Raw genomic sequence first — 12,433 nt, 5'->3', positions numbered from 1 at the left:
AATCAAGGAATATTGAGATAGAAAAGGAAATAAATTCCGTACGAGAGACACTTAGGATATTGAAATGAGTGTAAAATGTACGGGCAGTGTCACAGAGAAATACTGAGTTACGTAGCGGGTAGAATTCGAACCCGTGACAGCATGTACGAAATAAATAGACTGCACAGCTATTCGTCGAGATACTACGGATCTAAGGATAATGAGAGTTCAGAGTCCACATAAATGATCGTATATTGTAATCATTGTAATGACGAGCGATGACAATCATGATGTCGTGATAATAATAATAATAAATATTGCAGATAAAGGATTGGACCGCTTTAATTAATTGAGCGTTGATAAAGATGTTAAACGGGAATCTAAATGATAATATGCAACCGATAATAATAATAATAATGTAAGGACGATGTTAAATCATCGCGGTCAGTTTAATAATAATTGTCATAATAACAACAGTAATGATGCCGTTGATTGATCAGTGAAATAATTATAATTGCGACCGATATCTTAATATATTTTGACGGCAGTGACCGGTTCATAAATAATAATAACCTCTTGAGTGACATGAATAATAATAATAAAATCTGGAGTCACCTATGTAATAATAATAATAACCACAAGAGGGATATAATAATAATAACATTAATAACCATTTGTGTTTGCATCCCGCATAATAATGACGACATTAATCAAACGTGACAGTGCCAGGAACCGTTGAGTATAATAATAATAATAATAATAATAATAATAATAATAATAATAATAATAATTTCAAGGATGATCATTTCATGGATAAATGAATATTTCTGACGATAGTTAGTTAATTATTTGGTGACAACATCCCTCGATTCGTATGTTGAATAATAAGAATGATAAATATTATAGTCATTTGTGACATCGTTATCGTACGGTTTCCGTACGGGACGATGTTACAGTAATACCTGGTGTGTTTGTTTACTTCACCCGCGATGCGAGGGAGGTCATTGCCACGGTATTTCCAACCGCTTCTCGTTATCTCATCTGTGGCAGTAGTCTACTGAGGCTACTTTGTAACATTTCAGATCATGTGTAAATAAAATGTAAATGCTAATTCAGTGGTATGGCATCAGCTGGACATCGTAAGATAGGAACTGTCCGTGGAATCCATTTTTCGTAATTCACGAGAAACATTACCCAGTCCGAGTACCGGTCTCGGAAAAATGTATATAGCCGGAGTACGTCATCTTAGTTAAATCGAGAAGCCGACCTAACATGGGTTATGCTCGGGCTGCCGATAGAAGGAAGCTATATCCTTGAACAACGGTTCGATTCAAATGGAATCGATCCGTAAATTATACCTCAAAATGTCATTTTATTTCAGAAGCAACACAGCACGATATTGATACCACTTGCGGTATAGCAAGTGATTTGTTTATGTAACATGTGTGGGAATTTAAATATCGTTGCCAAATGTATCAAAGTTTCGTACGTCGGATGGCGTAATAAACTGCTCTTTCTGGCAATTATTTCAAAGGAAACCATTCTCATAATCTTTTTATTGTAGTTAGTTGATGCCCTTTTTAAAGTTAACAGTCACTTCCTAGTCCTATCATGGAGTCCTTAAATTCAAGTTTACAATCGAGTTTTCCCCATTTTTAATTTTTAATTGCTCCGTTCATTCCCGTGTTCTATTTTATGCCGCTATATTTATATTTGATGACTTAAATAATGAACCGACACCCCTGAGATAAATGCTAGTCTGGGACTCGGGAGGTGGACGGGTGCAATATAGCATTTTAATAGTAGATTTTCTCCAGTTGTCTGGTATCCTACCTTGCCGCAAGCATTCATTCATTAGGCGAGTGATGGATTCACCCAATTTTGGGAGAGCAACTTTAAGATGTTCATTAAAAATGTGATCTGGGCCACATGCCTTGTTATCTTTAGATGCTGTAATAGTTGATACAACCTCATTAATTGAAAATTCGTCAATTTCAGGGATTATTCGAAAAACTGGCACGAAATAATTAGTAGGTCGTGTGTCTCTCTCTTGAAGCACTGCGCTCAAGTGCTTTTCCCAAACTTCCATTGGTAAGTTCCTGGAGAACTTCGGTTGTCTAGGCTTCAGAGCCAGGTAAGGATCTAGACTGACACGTTCTATAAGTTTCTTTTCTTCTTCCTCTCTATAATGATTTTTGGCTTCTTTTAGTAGTAGTTTGTATGCTCTCCTTTTACTGGCATATATTTCAAGGAATTCTTTTGTTTTCTCTCTTCGGGCTGTATGTAATGCTTCCAGCACATCTCTACGACATTTGTAGCATTCATTGGTGAACCAGGGTTGAGATTTCCTGACCACAGGTATTGTTGATAGAGTAGCATTCTGGAGCAGCACTTCTAGATATAATGCAACCTCATTAAGATTACCCTCTCGTAATAGGTTAAGTATCGTTTGATTATCTTCACCTCAGATACGAGACGGATTACTTTTTCTACTTATTTTTGTACGGTCTCTAACTGTATCAAGCGTACTAGGCCTATTCTCCAGCTGTAAGGAAGTTGCAACTGGTAGGTGTTTCCGTTGCGCCTCGAGAATAACCTCCTGCTTGATCGACACAAACGTAGAGTTTATAAACACCAGATCTATTGTGCTAGCACCATTATGAGACATGTAGGTATTCATGTCAGAGGCATTCACCAACCGAAGACCTTCCTCTTCTAAGAAGTCCAAAACTTCTGTTGATTTTCGATGTTCTGCATCGATGCGACAATTTAGGTCTCCGGCAAGGATAATGGCATCATCCCTAGTAGTCACAGTTAAAGCTTTACTAACTATTATTATTATTATTATTATTATTTATTTTTTCGTTTACAGACATTAGAGACCACGTTAGGGCCATGATAAAGAGTGGCATGACAGACATCGCTTTTTACCACAGAAAGTTTCAACACTTCTCCAGCTGGTAGATACGATCTACCTTGGCAGCATCCCAGAGTTTTCATGCTGATACTGAACTACTAATGTTGACAACCACATGGAGTTCGAAAACACTACCTCCCGAATAAAAGGTAACAGCTAATATCTCGAAACTCACGCCCAACTCGGCGATAGCATGATCAAGCTGGGAAATTTACAGTAATACCACACTTTTCAAAATGGTGTCAAGCTCAGAAAGTGAACTACAATTAATCAACTGCGATCAATACTAGAATTCTGATAGGGCAATTAGATTTTTAGGTTATTTTTCTGCGTATCATCGATGCATGTAACACTTTTGTCTACTAAGCATGACCACTTTTCCCCCATTAGATTTAGATCGCACTGACTCAGAGATCTTATGACGACAATTTGATAGGACTGACAATGAAGCCACTGTAGCCTTAATTAAGGAACGGTTTTAGCATTTGCCTGATGTGAAAATGGGGAACTATGGAAAGGATTCTTCAAGGCCACCGACAGTTTCGTTATTAATGGTAAAAATGTGGAAATGACGAGACAAAGGACAAAGGAGGAAAGAGGATCCCGCAGCCGCCCAACACATTTTTTAAAAGTCTTTCGAAAGATTTACAATGAAACATCCAAGTAAAAATATTTCCATATCAATGCCAGTCAACCACATCAGATATCCCTTCCACTCATGATTATTCCATACTGAATTCCTCCAGTATCAGATTTCTAAGCTCTATTGTTAGTGATATTTTTGTGCCAGACTGTAGAGGTTTAGTGCTATTTAATATTATGTCTAATACCGGTACAGTATAGCGTCTAAAGCAGACAACACATCTTTCTTCTAGGTTATAGCCATTCACTGGCACTGAATGTATCTCTGTAGTATTTGAAATTAATTTTAATGGGATAATCACACAAACGGGATTGTAAATTGACGGTACAGACCTCTTCATATGGTTATGAGGGTACTAGGTGATGTAGTAAGGATGTAATGACGAGGGCATATAACTCCGTGTAAGACCATAGTTAGAGTATGGTTGCAGTGTATGTATTATTTGATTAGAAAGCTGAAAATAAAAAAAGCAGTTCGATTTGTTCTGGACGATTTCCGACCAAAGAATATCGTTACGAATTACGAAATGTTGCAAACGTTGAGCTGGAAAGACTTAGGAGAAAAGATGCGAGCTGATCAACTAAGTGGTCAGTAGAGAGATGGCGTGGAACAACGTTAGTAGACAAATGAAAAATAAGTTCGAGTGGTACTGTTTTTTAAACGTAGGAAAGATCTAAATATTATTAAGATAAAGTTGGAATTCCAGAGAACAAATTAGGGAAAATACTCATTACATAGGTAGATGAGTAATGGATTGGAATAATTTCCCATTAAAAATTTTCCATTTAAAAATATTTAAGAAAAAAATAGGCAAACAATTGGTGGGTAATCTTCCGCTTGTCGACTGACCTAAATGCAGATCTGTGGTGATTGACAAATTAATTGATAGATAAACTGATTCAGTCAGTTTCGAGGTGAATTACAGAAGAAACACTTAGTGCAAGCATATTGTTGATACTGTAATATTAGTGACGAACCAATTTCTGAAATTAAGTCATTAATGTTAAAATATCTTCTACGCCCTATCACCAATTTCCTTCGAAACAAGGAACATTTTATCTTAGTTTACATCAAACAGACATCGTATATATTCGCAAGCACAAAGATGATAAGTATAGTATACAATCCTGAAACATCACAATAATGAATGCACGGTTTTAAATGGTTTAATTAAACACGAAACATTCCAATTAAAACACATGTAATGTATGTAATATTCAAGTGCGATATATGTAAATAAAAACGAAGTAAATAACAGTGAAATGTACTCTATTCACGAAATATGTAATTAAATATGTAATATTTATAAAATGTGTAGTAGTAATACTGCACTAAATTTACGAAAATGTTCGTTTATTCCTCTTAATATGACTTATGGGAATGATATGATTGTTTTACTTTCTTCTAACTTTTATGACAAAATGTGTCACCAAGTGATATTTTGGTGCTGACTCTTGTAGGCTAAGACGGATCGTTCAACATCGCAGGAAGTCACGTGTACATATTTTTAAAAATAAACCTAGCTGTGTGAAATATCTTCCGGGGTCTCTTCTTGTTCGCCACTTATGATCTTGGATCCTGAAGAACCTACATTTCGTTTCAAGAGTTTGTTAGAAACTCTCAGTTGAGGCACTCAAACCAAGACTATCTACAATAATATCAGACCTTAAAAACATGGCCGACACATCGGTTCCATGTAAACACACCTGTGATACATAAACATAACCTTTTGATTATCGTATTGAGTTGCCAAGCTGTAAATAATAACGAAGAGAATGCTTTACTTTGGGTAATAGACCAATGCTAGCTAGACATACTCCAAATTTTGATAAGCAATATGTGGATAATTCAAAATATAAATATTTTCTACGAACTAGTATGGAAAAGGAAATAGGTAATATAGGATTGCATTCTAAAATAAGAGTCCTGGGGGAATATTTTATGAGTTTCAGTTCAGTCAATTAATCGATAACCAATGATCGCCTACGTGGCAGATTACGTAGGTTTATCAATTGTCTACCTAGTCTTTTCTTAAGTGATTTCATAGAAGTTGGAGATTTATCTTATTGGTGTAGATATCAGTGGCGGCTGGTGGTTAAAAAGTTCAGTGGTGCACAATTTTTACCAATGATGTAATATGATTACAGGCTAATTTTCAAATCTAGATACATCAACAATACTTTTTTATTATCAAAAATAAAACAAACATTGTACATTTCTATTTTCAGGAATATTACTACAACGCATTAACATTTTTAATTTAAAAACTGTTTTACCATACTGAAATGAAACACTTTGAGGTAGCCTAATTCCGGTATTGAAAAAAAATCCTTTGGTAATGTATCTGGTTTCGAAATTAAACGTCGCGTGGGCCTACCCATTCGTTTCACCTCGGATTTTTCATCGACAGTCCGTTGCGAAAACGGGCTAGATTTTAAAGACTGAACCGAATTCATGATCTGGCAAAATACCACTAACTGATATAAACGCACAATAGTAAAAACACAGATGCTGACACGAATGTTTACACTATGAAATCAATAAGCTACTTAGCTTGTACGCACATAACAAAGCTCACGACTATATTGAAAGAAATGGCGGTGTTTATCATCAAATTTAGAGCCATTAGTGATATATCCAGCCACGACCGAATTGATGCGTCGCTCTAGCTAGCTTCTTACGGAGCGCAGTGAGGGATCCAACCGGCCGTGATCCAGCAGATGAACTTCCATTTGGTCGCCACACTACATGACACTCCTGTTCTATATCAGAATCTCACATTGAGCAGCAACCAATGATCTCTATACATGGATCGCTGATGGCAGGTCTCCGCTGCAGGAGAAAGTACGCCAAGTTGAACGCGCGGTTCGCCATGTTGGCGTACCCAACCTCGAGCTCTCCTTATGGGGAAGCAATGATAATATAGTCAATTTTAAGTCGCAATTAATGGCGCATTGGAATAATTAAAAATATAGAGACATGTTTACTCAAAGCATAAGGTCATTGGGATCACTGACACGTCATTCCGAGGTCAGTAAATCTCCGGGATAGCAATAAACATGAGTGTATAATAACGGTCGGCAAATATTAACTTAGCTGCTGAATACATGCAATTAGCGATCGGTAACACAATACGAGTGAAAACCAGTTTCTGGAAACATTGCTGTAAATTGTATACACGTATGCCACGAAATTATGCATTCTTAAAATGATGTACCTATAAACGTAGCTCAATATACAGGCCTAGATTCGACATATCGTAATCGGTGCTTGATAATGAATTTCTGTTTCCTGTTTCCAAGAAATAACGCGCATATTATCAAATTAAAATATCATTGAAGCAAATGTACACATTTATAAAACCAGAAAATATTCAAAACTAGTCAATATATCACATTGCCTGCAGCTTAATGTACTATTACAGACCTCTTTAATTAAATTCAGCTAGCAAAGCGATATTGATAGTCATCATCAGAAATATGTAACACCAGTTAAAAGAGTCCCAAATACCACGAATAGTATAATGGAATAGCCCCAAACACCCACCACACTTTCCCTTCTCCCACCACTCCAGTGTCTGAAACCCATAATTATTACTGATGTAAATAAGGTTTAGAATTCCTCCAGACTTCATTTTGTATGATTGTTATAAGGTCACATCAATTATTTAATCGAAACCGTCAGTTTAATTATGAGAAAAAAAATAAGCAAATCTTTATTTGCAGTTAATGTTCAGTACAATTGAAAACAGTTGTCTGTACATCACTTCTAAGGTGTACAGTTTGTCCATTTCTATCAAAACAGTCCTCCTCTAAGTGATCCGAGCAGAGAACAGCTGTTTTAGAAGGCTCCCAATTCTCCCGCCTGATACTCCTAATCGATGATCTTAGATGTTCGGGTTTCGAGAAAGGAAACCTACAAAAATTAATTGCCATTTTGCTCCCGGAATATGCGAAATAAGATACAATAAACCTAAAACTCAAAACACTACCCTAGGAAGATTCTTATGTACAGTATAAAACTCCCCGAACCGGGCTGAGTGGCTCAGATGGTTAAGGCGCTGGCCTTCTAACCCCAACTTGGAAGGTTCGATCCTGGCTCAGTCCGGTGATATTTGAAAGTGCTCAAATACGACAGCCCCGTGTCGGTAGATTTACTAGCACGTAAAAGAACTCCTGCGGACTAAATTCCGGCACCTCGGCGTCTCCGAAGACCTTAAAAAAGTAGTTAGTGGGACGTAAAGCAAATAACATTATTATTAAAACTCCCCGATGAAATGATTTCTCCTTCTGCTGATCGGTTCTGTTTGTACATCCATAAGCTGAATACTGCGGTATGTTAATACCCTGTAGAATGTTTCTTCATTCATATTTCAGATAAACACATACATATTTAAATTTAATCTTGTAATTCACAAGCATACTACAAGGCAACGAACCTAAATTCGTAAAATACACTACTATTTACTTTGCAATAACACAGCACAGAACACTCGTGAAACTACAATCAAGAGGCCTGGCGTCACTGAACTAAGCATAAGCATAAACAAAGCAAGCGCGCTCCTCGTGGTCTATTGCACCATGCGCTCGCTGCCATCTTACGACGCCAGTCATCTTCTATTCGGCTTACTGCTACCCAAGCTACCAGCCATCCAGGTATACAGATCAGTGGCAGCAACGCTCTCGAGCGACTTTGCTAGTAGTTGGTTACGTAGGAGCACGGCCGATTTGATGCTTCGCTCTAGCTAGCTCCTGAGATCAGCGAGGGATCCAGTCGGCCGTGGTAGGAGGAACAGGTTGATAAACCTCCGTTTAAGCAATGTATAAGGCTGATGACACACGGAGCTGTTTTTGCCGCGTCGGCCGCCGACTGTGATTGATACACAGAGCGGTTTTTGCCGACTGTGACGAAACCACTGCCTGCTCGATCTGCATCTAAAATGACTGCTTATTTGCAGTCATCAGGTGCGTATCGAGCAGGCAGTGGACAAAACACATTAGCGAGCGTGACGTTAGGTGAGGAAGCTAGCTAACATTATATAAAAATAAATTATTGTTCTTATCCTTATTCAAAAAGTCTACTTACTCTATATGTCCTTTTACGTGTATATTATTGAATTTCAAAGATACTTCATGTTACCTAATACAGGAATACCTACCAATGATGCAATCGCCGCGTAAATTCAGCCCCGGCCGACTGGATCCCTCGCTAGAGCGACGCATCAAGTCGGCCGTAATTCGGCTGAATGTATTAAATCAATGGGGCTAGAGCACGCACAAAGTCTTCAAAACGCTCGCTGCACCGCCAGCTAAATGACAGGCCGAGTCGGCAAATCTGCTGCCTGTCGGCGAGCACCGCTGTGTCTGTTTCATCCCATCTGATACAATAGAAACATGTGGGACGAAAAGCCAATAACATTATTACTTAGTTTGTACTTCCCTTTCAGTGGGTGCTGATTGTAAGAAATTATCCACCACTTCAAAACTAAGGTAACAAATTATGTTTCACAGTTCTCATGAGAACGAATAAATCGAGAAATTCCGCACCTTAATTTATTTTGAAACATGCAAAATGATGTTAGAAATATCATTTTAACAGTTTTATAGTGTATTTTCATCTATCCAGCGACGTGAAATCTAAGAGAAAACGTTATTTGACATTTCTAAATATTCACCTTGTTGGGCACTTTTCTAGTAGAATATATGTGATTGTAGTTGATTAAATGTGGTGTGTACTTGTTGGCGAAGCGTTTTCATACGTGTAAAAATGATTTTCCATATGATGTTACATTTATCATGTTAAATTACCGCCTTTTATATTATACGTGATATTCTCGTGTTAGCCAATACCAGCAATCCGGCTACTTCGGCCGCCATGTTTTTTATATTACGGTCGTTTTAGAGGATTGGAGTAGGTCTTGGTCTGATATATTGTAGTTGGTCTTGCTCAAACCTGTATTTCACAAAGCGTTAGAATTCCCCATTTTGAAAGCATTTTAAAAACAACCTCAAGAATTGAAATATATACCTTATGAGATGAAATTCACCAATTGTTTCACTAGAATCTGAAAATTAAACGAGCTGACACAATTTTTTGCAATAATTGCCTAGATATGCATTAGAATGTTACATTTTCACATATTACTAAGTACCTATATTTAAATGTATGTAAAAGGAAACGCATGTATAACCATGACAGAACCAAAATTCAGTTATTTTTTCATTATAATTTGTCTGCAAGTAAAGGAATGGAATATGTAAATGTTTAAGTATCCGTGCTCTAGTCATCTGTGACCCACAGCCACACTAGCGCCACTTATCAACCAGCACCAGTCGTTTTCTCTTAATCATTTTCGTACTGATAGCAATGTGTTCTTCTAGTACGTGGGCTTTGTTATATCTGTGATAACACCCTTGTTCAAAATACGGACGTTTAGTTAGCAACAATCCGAATGGTATGCACAAAATATTCGAGCTTAACAGCGCAAAAAATTATGTGACATCAATAAATAAACTGCTCCGGATGTTATTTTTGTTCAAAGATGCTCGCAAGCACGACTTAGGCTATTCATATGTCTCAAAATATGAGACAACAGCCTGATAATCACATTGATTTTCCCATTAAAATGTCATTATTTTATCGATCCAATACACTAGACAATACATTCCGTTTACCTCCAACATTTAAGACTCGGCAACGTTGTAAATGAAAAGAGCGCCCTGCTTGAAACAAGAGAATGCTGGATATTAATTCTATGACAAGAAATCTGAACACACTGCTGTGTTTAAACCTTTAGCTTAACAAATATTACAAACGAATAAGGTGCCGTATATATTTTATAAATACGAAAGTCATGTAGGCCATCAGTTGCTTCGGACAGCAAATCCAGCCTAAATGTATCATTCTGTTTTTACCGAGTGCACCCTGGCAAATACAATGACGCTGGAGAAAGTTAAGGGAAACTTTGGTAATATGTTCAACAAAAATTTGACAGATATCGTCCGTGGAATTCGAGGAAACAAGAGCAATGAGTACAAGTACATTGCTCAATGCTTGGAAGAAATAAAAAATGAAGTAAATCACGGGAATGAAATGACAAAAGCAAATGCAGTCAGTAAGTTAACCTATCTTCAAATGTTAGGTTACGAAATGAGTTGGGCAGCTTTCAATGTTATCGAAATAATGAGTGGAACAAAGTTTTCACTTAAGAGGGTTGGTTACTTGGCAGCATCCCAGAGTTTTCATGCTGATACTGAGTTACTAATGTTGACGACCAACACAATCCGTAAGGATATAAATAGCACAAATCAGTATGAAGTTGGGATTGCACTTTCAGCTCTGTCATGTTTTATAAATGCTGGTCTTGCCAGAGACCTAGCTTCAGATGTACTGACTCTACTGAATTCGACCAAACCATATGTGCGAAAAAAGGCTGTTCTTGTATTGCATAATATTATTTTAAAATTCCCTGAAATGTTAACATTAGCTTTTCCGAGAATTACAGAGAAACTTGAGGACAAGAATCCATGTGTACAGTCGGCGGCGATGAATGTGCTATGTGAACTGGCAGGAAGAGATCCAAAATCATACATTAAAATTACTCCGCTGTTGTTTAAATTACTAACAACTACCACCAACAATTGGCTATTGATCAAGATAATCAAGTTGTTGGGTATGGTAGCACCACAGGAGCCCCGACTGGGATCGAAACTTATCGAGAACCTAACAAATCTCGTCCATACCACATGTGCCATGTCCGTCTTATATGAATGCATCAAGACCCTCATCGCAATTCTCAGTACTCTGCCACCTACACTCCCCATCTATAACGCAACAGCACAGCTGTGCACTCAAAAGCTCGTAACTCTGATAGAAGATACAGATCCAAATATAAAATACCTGGGATTAACTTCCATGTCAAAAATGATACAGTTCCATTCTAAGTTCCTACAAAACCACAAAGATTTGGTAATCCAATGTCTGGATGACAGGGACGAGTCTATCTACTCTCTTGCCCTGGACATATTGCCAAGGTTGGTGACTAAGAAGAAATTACCAGAGATTGTTCACAAACTGGTAAATCACATGAATAAAGTAGAAGGCAAGAAGTACAGGGATCAATTACTATACAAAATTATTGATCTGTGTTCGTATAAAGATTACCAACATATCACTAACTTTGAGTGGTACATCGGAGTGCTAGTGTACCTCTCGCACATCCGCGGGAGTTGTCATGGTCATCTTGTTTCCTCCCAGCTGGTCGATATCACAATGAGGGTCAGTGATGTTCGGAAAGCTATAGTCGAACAGATGTTACCGGTTCTGCAAGACGTGTCCGACTTCACAATGTGCGAGGTTTTATCCTCAGCAGGTTGGATATGTGGTGAATTCTGTCAACATCTTCCAGACCAACAGTCTGCATTGATCAGCATGTGTGATGAGAGGATATCAACCCTTCCTGGGCCTGTGCAGGCGATATACCTTCATAATATCATCAAATTATTCTCTCATATTGCACGGGATAAACACAACAATATGAGAGAGATATTTCAGATCGCCTATCCATGTCTCGAAAAGTTGATGTCTGGTGATTGTTTGGAGGTTCAGGAGAGGGCCTGTAGCTCATATCACATCCTTCAGTTGGTGGAGAAAGAATTGTCAAGAGGAGACTTCAAAATTCTGGAGGAACTGTCAGAACTCTACACGGGAGATCTGAATGCTGTCCTACCAACAGCACAACAGAAAGTCACTTTACCTCCAGGACTGGATTTAGACCAATGGATAAATGAGCCGCCGCCACCATCACCGTTTAAGCCCGATGATAGGAAAGATTTTGTTCCAGAAAGGAAGGATAGTGATCTCAGTAAAAAACAAAGGAAGGAAAGACTTAAAGA

The sequence above is a fragment of the Anabrus simplex genome, chromosome 14 (assembly GCF_040414725.1).
Source record: "Anabrus simplex isolate iqAnaSimp1 chromosome 14, ASM4041472v1, whole genome shotgun sequence".
NCBI classification, from domain to species: domain Eukaryota; kingdom Metazoa; phylum Arthropoda; class Insecta; order Orthoptera; family Tettigoniidae; genus Anabrus; species Anabrus simplex.
Note: the sequence above shows the minus strand (reverse complement) of the source record.